The 9,793-nt window shown below is 37.3% G+C and overlaps 1 non-coding gene across 1 annotated transcript; it reads right to left on the reverse strand.

Annotated features, from left to right (window-relative positions):
• Nucleotides 1-5,220: 5,220 nt before the first annotated feature.
• On the reverse strand, nucleotides 5,221-5,327 carry LOC143885665 (small nucleolar RNA R71). Its single transcript, XR_013253533.1, has one exon. It is a non-coding gene; the product is annotated as a small nucleolar RNA R71 (small nucleolar RNA).
• Between the last annotated feature and the right edge of the window lie 4,466 nt (nucleotides 5,328-9,793).

Below are 9,793 nucleotides of genomic sequence, written 5' to 3' on the forward strand. Positions count from 1 at the left end.
AGTCAACGCCTAGTCCGGGTGAGTCTTTTTCTGTATTTATTTTCAGGTCCAAAATTGTGAATCCTGAGCATGATCAGGATAGGTCATCATATGTAGTTTATTATTATTATTCCATGAAATTTACTTTCCAATAATGTTTCAGTGATTGCTTCTGACCTTAATAAATGAAAATGAGACTCCATTCTCAAATTAGGATGAAGAGGTCGATGAAACTCCACTTGAGTTACAACAAATAATTAAACAAGTGGAGGAGCGCCAATCTCAGCCTTTCAAAGAGAAAATTGAAATGATAAACATTAGCACTAAACCTTTAACTCATAAAATACGAATCGGAAATGAATTACCCTCTAAGGAGCGTGAGGAATTACCATAGATACCAGAGGCATGGCCCAAAAAAAAGCTTAAAAGAATATGGACGTGAAGCTGTGGACCCCGATCCGAAAGAGAGGTAGAGGACGAGCCCCCAGCGACCTCTAGGATCATCCACGTGAAAAGAGAGCTCCGCCAAGGAACTCTCGAAACAGTGCCACCCTCATAGCATAGCACGAGTGGCGATACAAACTAGATACCTCTTGATCCAAGGATAAATCCTCAAACCAAGATGTACCTAAAATAACTCAGAGTCGCCATCCATGGATAGGCCATGGAACCCCAAAATCAAATCGTCTGTGCAATGGATAACCAGAAATATATATGGGCTCGTGCCTGGTTACGAATGGAGAAGGTCCGAAGAGCACCCCCAATTCGTCCGAGTGCAAGCACTTGGTCTCTTATGCCATTTTCATTAACTCCAAAGAATGTTTGATAAAATCATGTGAAATGGGAACAAAATAACCCGGGAAGACGTCTACCTAATCATGCATGACCAGGGGATGAAATAATAAGCACATACAAAACAAAATAAAATATGTGTCGCCTAATCACAATTAGGTTATGAGTGACATACCTAACTGGTGTCTAAGTTCTGGTGGACAAACACATGCATGCTACAACTACAGCTACAGGTATAGGGTCTGCACAAGAAAGTAAGAAAACACAACAAAATATACAATATAACAACACAACAAATCCTAAGACTCTAAACGATTTAGCCCGAGTCCTTGAATGGTCTGATGTTCATCCAAAGAAGCCTACGTATCCCCGCCTCCACGAGAATTAAGGCAACGTAGTTCTTCACGCTTATTCTAAGCTATGATGCCTAAGACACATAGACCTCTATCCTAGACTCGATCTAAAAGACCGGACTAGTTATTAAAACTTCTTGCGCGATTATTTAAATTCCAGTGAATTGCAGATTTTAGGACACCCTATATACCCTAACTAAATGCAGGTTAGCCCTAAGCTAATGCATGTGGTTCCTACAACCTATGTGTAACTAGGCAGCGTTTCCTAAGAAAAACAAAGGGTGGACTAACGTATCCTATTCTAGTCATCAATCGGCGATGTGGATTGCCGACTGACCGGACGGAGGCGTTCCTATAACTTTAGAATAGACCCCTAACTTTAAAACAAGCACACAACAAACAAACAATCAAAACACCCTATCAAAAGAAACTCCTAACTCTAAAACTCTCTATCTAGGAGAAACTCCTAACTCTAGAGGAAGATCTTTTGAAAACAAGGTTTTAAAGGTTGCTTATTCAAAAAGATTTAAAATACTATTTACAAAAGTTTGGTTGGACTTGGGATATAAATCCCAAGCTGCACTACGTACCTCGTGGAAGAGGATCAAGCCAACGTAGTTCGAAATCAAATTTCCTAACTACGCTCACGAAAACTTAACTTCTCTAAATGATTTAAGGGTTTTAATATTTTTCAAATGTTTTTGATATTTTTAAAGTTTTCAAATGTTTTTGAGTTTCAAATTTCTAATGTTTTTGGATTTTAAAATATTCCAATGCTTTTGGATCTTTAGATGTTTTCACTCTTAAAGGAAACACGCAAGTACAACCACAAATTAGGGCAAAGCCCTAAAGCTAAAGGGAAAACCCCGAACAAGCAACTAGCGTCTCAAAGAGACAAACCATAACACGTAAAGAAGTGTCCCAAGAACAGAGAAAATGAATCTAAAATCTCAAACGAGCAAAGTGATGAACACATTTATGTGTGAATAGTAGTGATAGAAAACATGCATATTTTATCATTTAAAGCGGTACTACTAAGGTATTTTCTGTGTTTTTGGTGTTTCAGGGATATTCTCGAATTTCACAGAAAATGAAGCTAAGGAAAAGAAATTTCAAAGAAAATTTAAAGTTTGGAAAAATTCTTAGCCGAATCCAAGTGTGGGATGCAACCAACGGTTAAGATCCTCGTATAGCATCGATTCACATAAAACTAATTTGCATTGTGGCACATGAATTGGGTGGTTCTAATCAGCCCACGAAAATGGTTTTTTTTAGTGGGCCACAATTACTTTGTCATTACCCCTCATTTGAACGGTTTGGATCGTTCTATGAAGAGAATTTAGGGGGCGCAATTGATCTACAATGTGGCCCAATCAAGTGAACGGTTTGGATTAGCCCATGATCCATAGCTCTCACACACCCTCTCTCTCTCTTATTTTTAAAGTGGGGCCCATGAGTAGCTAACAAAATGAATGATCTGGATCATTATATGAAAACGAATTTGGGATGCCATAATATGCGCCTCAAGTATTGTGGGCCCTCTTATACTATTTGCATAATTCGGCCATGAAAGTTAGAAACCCACCATGTATAGAATTTGCAGATCTAACCAATATTCTATAGTGAGCCCAATTATTTTGTGACGTATGCAAGTAGGAATTTAGGAATGGCAATTACCAAAATAAGGAGACACTTCACTGGTTTTATTGGAATATAGCAATGTGGGCATATTTCTTATAAGTGGAAAGTTTGTCCACATACCATTATAAAAAGCAAGTCTCGGTTCACTTTATTGAATTGGAAACATGGCTTTTACGAAAAGCAAGTGTGGAGTAGGCAATATTCCTAGATCGTATGTCCATGCTTTACTTATACAATAGGTTTTTAAATGGATGATTTGGATGATCTGTGGAGCCACTATGATTGGAAATTTTCTCAAACTAGGCCAAATTGAAGAACGAAATTCTGGTTCAATGCCATTCTCAAGGATATTGCTGTAACAAGAGTGAATTACTATTTTATTCTTTTTGGCTGATTGTGTAAAGTCAAGATGGGAAAAATTGGTACGTTTCTATTGCTGCAAGAAGACATTAATATGGACATTTATAGCAGGGCTAAAAAGTACATTGAAGTTTCTTTTGCAAGAGCAATCGGCAGTAACATTTGGAACCTTCCAAATTTCATGGGTCACACTCTCTCTCTCTAGGTGGGGTAAAAATAAAATTGGCAACTCTCCTTTCCAAGGCAAGCAAGTCATGTGTTTAGAATTTCTTTACTCTTTAAAAAGAACAACACAACCGATCCAAGGCTCTCTCTTGAATTTTTTCGTCTCATTCCTCTCCCTATGCCCTCTTGTTTCTCAAGTTCTCTTGCTCTCCCATGTTCTACTCTCTCTTATTTTTTCTTGCTCTCTTTTCAAGCTCTTTTTCTTTTCTTTCTCTCAATCAAGGAACGATCCAACCGTCCGAGATCCTAGTCAAAGGCAATACCAAGGCTTGAAGGAGGGCGATCAAGGATTCAACCATTGTTCGGAGGAGAAAAAAGACTAAGTTTACTTTACTTGTGTTCTTTATTTTCAAGTTCAATTCCAAGTTATAATTCGATGTACTTTTGTTTTGAAGTTTAATATTAAAGAGAGTACTTGTGTTATTTTTCTTTTTAAAGTTCTTATATGGCACTTCTTCCCTTCTCTATCCCCTTTATTTTTGTTTCTTTAGCCTTCTCCATGAGTAGCTAAACCCACTATACTTAGGGTTTAGATGAAGCCATGGGGAAGGAGAATGAGAAGTAATTAAAACCATTGGCTTATATAACAACTTATGTAAGGATTTGTATTTGTTGGATCCCAATCACGTATGCCACTGGCTTTCCCCAGTCGTATAAGTGATTGCCGATAAATAAATAAAATTTCTTATATAATATCTTTAAATTGAGTAGTATATTTGATAAAACACTCATGGGCAATGACATCAATAGATCTTATTCCCCATAGACTAAATTTATCAAATACACTATCCAATACAGAAATTGGTTTGATTAATAATATAATTCCAAACCCATGGTGGATTCTAACCCTAAGTAATCTTTTATATTGAATTAAGGTTTTTACACTATTCCAAATTACTTTTGCAATTTTCCAATTTACTTAAGCCCTTAGAATTTAGTTTTCTAATTAAATTGGATAAGTAGTTAATAGAGATCATTAAAATTTGGTACACTTTGCCTAAATTAGGATTTTAAATCAAAAAGATCTTAGTTAAATTTGATTCTTAGATTGAATAGAATATACGCTTATTTATAGTGTTGACTCCGAGGTCTAAGTTCACGGAAATCCTGAGTCCATTCCAGGCAATATTATATCATAGCTAGTATTCTAATCGGTACAAGAATAGGATTGACAACTAGATTTCTCTTCACTGAGTTCGACCCGTATTTACACGATCCGTGCACTTGCGGTTATTTAATTTCTCAATCAAGTTTTTGGCGCCGCTGCCGGGGAAGAGAGTTGCATTAGAATCTTAATTATTCAAAGTGTTAGATTAGTAGTTATTTTTATTTTAGTTATATTTTTTGGTTTCTTGGCTATCCATCTCTCTTACTTGGTTTTCCTGTGTTTATGAGTGAAGGTTGGGTGCGGAACTCGGCCAATCGACTAGAAAGAGCAAACCAGTTAGAGACGGAGGAAGACATCGAACCAAATCCAAATCAAGTAGCCATGGCAGAAGAACAAGAGCCGCCAAAGAGTTTACGCGATCGCTTCTATCCGGCCCGAACCGCGCAACCTTCTTGCATTAGATTGCCGGTTGCGCAGGGCAATAATTTTGAGCTAAAATCGCAATTTATTTCTTTGCTTCCTCATTTTCATGGCCTCCCTTCGGAGGATGCTTATTTATTTTTGCGTGAGTTTGAAGATGTATGTGCTTTAATTAAGATGCAACAACTTACCGATGATGCGGTAAAGTTGCGGTTTATTACGTTTTCACTCAAGGAGGGAGCTAAAAAGTGGCTCTATGGCTTACCAACGAACTCCATCACCACTTGGGAGGAGTTTGCCGTCGCTTTCCTAAAATTTTTTTTTCCATTACATAAAACTAATAAGCTTAGGAATGATATTTTACAATTCAAACAAAAGCCATTAGAGTCATTTTCTAAGTTTATGGAGAGGTTCAAGGACCTACTCCAAGAGTGTCCTCACCATGGAATTGATGTGTGGCATTTATGCCAAATTATTTATGAGGGCATAGATTACCAAACAAAGCAACTTCTTGAGTCCATGTGTCCTAACGGTTTTACATCTTTCACAGATGAGGCCGCGGCATGGAACTTCTTACTTGATTTGGCGGAAAAAACAAGAGAGTGGGAATCCACTCAAGAAGGTGAGAGAGCCAACACAGGTAAGGGATTTCTAATAGAGGGTGCCGTGGCTAAGGAGGCCCATCTTGATAGCCTAATCAAAAGGCTAGAAGCAATAGTTGTCAAAGGACCTTCACAGGTCCATCAAATTGCACATAGTGTTCCTATGTGCAATTGGTGTCAAGCCACGGACCATGTCATGGATGAGTGCCCAACTCTTGCTAAATTTGGTAATTCTAATGAAAATGCAAGTGCCATGTTTTTAAATAATCCATATAGTAGCACATATAATCCGGGATGGAGGAATCATCCCAACTTTTCTTGGAATCAAGGGAATTATCAAGGAGGGCCATCAAATTTCCAAGGTCAAGGCCAATTTGGCCAACCTAGACCCACCTTCCCTTCTATGCATGTTCGACCACCCCTAACCCCTCCTCCTCCTACTTTTGAACATCCCATTTTAAATAATGTTTCAAATCAGCCACCGGGTTTTCCAAAACAAGGGGAGTCGGCACGCATAGCTTCCTTAGAAAAGAGCATAGAACTTCTCACTAGCACTTTCATGACAAGCCAACACAATATGGAGAAACAAATCTCCCAACTTGCCATGGCCTTGCATGAAAGGGAAAAGGGGAAGATGCCAAGTCAACCAGTTCCTAATCCAAGGAATGTGGCCATGAATGGGAATCAACAACCACAGGTAAATCAGTTGAATGCCATGCAACCAAACTTGCCGCAGCAGGAGCCCTCCGATCACTGCAATGCTGTATTTGCTTTAAGGAGTGGCAGAGAATATCAAAGGGAGGAGGGCAGATCCGAACCTTCTAAAGATGCTCAAGAATCTCCAATTAAGGTAAGTAAAGAGTCATCCTCCATTGGTTCAGAAGAAGAGCCCGAACAGGTAAGTATAGAGCAGGCAGTTTCTCCACCTGAAAAGGAGTATGTGCCTAAAGCTCCTTTTCCAAGGAGACTTGCTAATAATAAAAAGGTGACTGCTACGGAGAAAATTTTAAATATGTTTAAACAAGTGCAAATTAATATTCCATTGTTAGATGCGATTTCCGAAGTCCCGACTTATGCCAAAGTTTTAAAAGACTTGTGCACACAAAAGCGCAAGTCTAATGTACCCAAGAAGGCATTCTTGGCTGCAAACATTAGTTCCATCTTGTCTCAACAGATGGTGGCTAAGTACAAGGATCCGGGATGTCCTACCATTGCATGCACTATTGGAAATACTCATATTAATCATGCTCTTTTAGATTTAGGGGCCAGTGTGAATTTACTACCTCTTTCTGTTTTTAAACAATTAGGATTAGGAGAACTCAAACCCACCACCGTCACTCTTCAGTTGGCGGATAGATCAGTGAAGAAACCGAAAGGGATGGTTGAAGATGTCCTAGTTAAAGTAGGAGAGTTCTTATTTCCTGTAGATTTCATTGTGCTAGAAACTGAGCCCGTTGCTAATATCAAGGATCAAATTCCTATAATTCTGGGTAGGCCTTTCCTTGCTACTAGCAACGCCTTAATTGATTGTAGAAATGGTTTAATGAAATTAACTTTTGGGAATGCTTCCATGGACTTTAATGTTTTTAGATTAGGTAAGCAACCTAATTTACAAGAAGAAATTAATATGTTGCACTCCTCTCCTGAGACTAATTGTGAAAATATTTTGAATGCAGGACTTGAAGAAGCTCTAGATGAAGAAGGCTTGGAGAATGCAAGAGATATAGGGGACTCCTTTTCTGATGACCTTAGCATCCAACAAATAGAATTTGGAGCATCCCTATCTCCGCCCCTTCCCAAGCCTCCACCCAAAAAGGCCCCACAGTTAAATTTGCCGCCTTTGCATTCAAATTTAAGAAAAGCATATTTGGGTAAGACTTGCACATCTCCTGTGAGAATCAAAATGGACTTAAACTCGACCCAAGAAGAAGAGTTAATTAATTTTTTAAAAGAAAATAAGGACTCTACTTGGAAGGACAAGTTTCATTTACTCAGATTGAAGTCCTTTGTTGAGTTACCAAGATCTAATTTAGAAGAGGTCATGGATCTTCATGAGCCTCTTTATTCAAATCTCTCTTAAAAGAACAAGGTACGCCCCTCTCTTCTCTTTATTGTCCTTGTTTCTATTTTTGCATGCATTGAGGACACTGCATGATTCAAGTATGGGGGGGGTAGCTTTTAGAAACTTTCTTTTCTAATCTTTTCTATAGTTAAAGTTAGAAAATTTCCTTTCTTTTTATTTTTGGTAATTTTTTGCAAATTAGAAAGAACTTGGTATTCTTAGAAAGAAAGTTGTTCTCTTATTTTAAGAAATAAAGTTAGTGGATATTTTAATTTTGGAATTTGAAAAATTAGAAAGAATACTTTCCTTTCTTAGTTTTGTTTTCTTTTGGAATCTTTCTTTTTAAAAGGATTTGAATAAGAAATAGAAATAGAAACTTGCTTTTTATATGGTATGGATAAAAAGGAAAGAAAGGTTGAAACAAAGAAAGAATGAATGATTTTTAGAAAGTTTGCTTCTTGATTATAGTTTTGATTTGTAGCCTTGTTGACTTGAGCTATTAAGTCTGAAGGGTTTTTATGCCTAGTTCCTTAAAGCCAACTGGCTTGAGAGCAACTGACTGAAAACTCCATACATGGGTCAATTAGAAAGCTTAATAAATCAAAGCATTGCACGTAATCAAAGGTAAAACTTGAACTCATATGCATCAATGTCTATGATATATGCAAATCAAAGATTAGTCGGACACTGCTTAGTAGCCTGGGTGTCTGGTGCATGCCCTGCATGTCATTCACGCCAAAAGCAGTAGAGGATTACAAAAAAAAAAAGAGTTCTATTCTTAGAAACTATGGGAAAAGTTGGAAGTATGGTGGACCATATAAATTTGTAAGTTTTCTACGAAGTTTCCGAATCAAATTTCTTTTATGGTACGATTACATTAGAGGCAAGTTTAAGGGAGCAAAGTATGACAAATTCAAAAGAGGATTCCTTGATTAAAATATTTTTCTAATTTTTCCAACTTGGGATAGGATGCAAAGTTTAAGTATGGGGGTATTCTTGTTCTTCCATTTTGAGCAATTTATCAAAGAAAAAGGATTGAAATTTTTTTTTTTGGCTTTACTCTATAGTGAGATTTGGAAAGAAAAGTTTATTTTTAGAATTTTGTGTGTATATTCACTGCAAACACTCACGAGACTCAACTCGTCCACTAGGGTAACCTAGGGGTTTAAAGGCTTGTTGCACGTGCTAAGTGCAATCGTGATTCTTACGAAAGTGAGTTAGGATTTTATTTTTTATTTAGTTTTTGTGTTTGTTTTAGTTTTTCTTTTTGTTTGCTTGAGGACAAGCAAAGTTCAAGTATGGGGGAATTTGATGAACACATTTATGTGTGAATAGTAGTGATAGAAAACATGCATATTTTATCATTTAAAGCGGTACTACTAAGGTATTTTCTGTGTTTTTGGTGTTTCAGGGATATTCTCGAATTTCACAGAAAATGAAGCTAAGGAAAAGAAATTTCAAAGAAAATTTAAAGTTTGGAAAAATTCTTAGCCGAATCCAAGTGTGGGATGCAACCAACGGTTAAGATCCTCGTATAGCATCGATTCACATAAAACTAATTTGCATTGTGGCACATGAATTGGGTGGTTCTAATCAGCCCACGAAAATGGTTTTTTTTAGTGGGCCACAATTACTTTGTCATTACCCCTCATTTGAACGGTTTGGATCGTTCTATGAAGAGAATTTAGGGGGCGCAATTGATCTACAATGTGGCCCAATCAAGTGAACGGTTTGGATTAGCCCATGATCCATAGCTCTCACACACCCTCTCTCTCTCTTATTTTTAAAGTGGGGCCCATGAGTAGCTAACAAAATGAATGATCTGGATCATTATATGAAAACGAATTTGGGATGCCATAATATGCGCCTCAAGTATTGTGGGCCCTCTTATACTATTTGCATAATTCGGCCATGAAAGTTAGAAACCCACCATGTATAGAATTTGCAGATCTAACCAATATTCTATAGTGAGCCCAATTATTTTGTGACGTATGCAAGTAGGAATTTAGGAATGGCAATTACCAAAATAAGGAGACACTTCACTGGTTTTATTGGAATATAGCAATGTGGGCATATTTCTTATAAGTGGAAAGTTTGTCCACATACCATTATAAAAAGCAAGTCTTGGTTCACTTTATTGAATTGGAAACATGGCTTTTACGAAAAGCAAGTGTGGAGTAGGCAATATTACGAGATCGTATGTCCATGCTTTACTTATACAATAGGTTTTTAAATGGATGATTTGGATGAT

Source organism: Tasmannia lanceolata, unplaced genomic scaffold, assembly GCF_043159265.1.
Source record: "Tasmannia lanceolata isolate RefF3 unplaced genomic scaffold, GAP_Taslan_0.1 ptg000008l, whole genome shotgun sequence".
Taxonomy (NCBI): domain Eukaryota; kingdom Viridiplantae; phylum Streptophyta; class Magnoliopsida; order Canellales; family Winteraceae; genus Tasmannia; species Tasmannia lanceolata.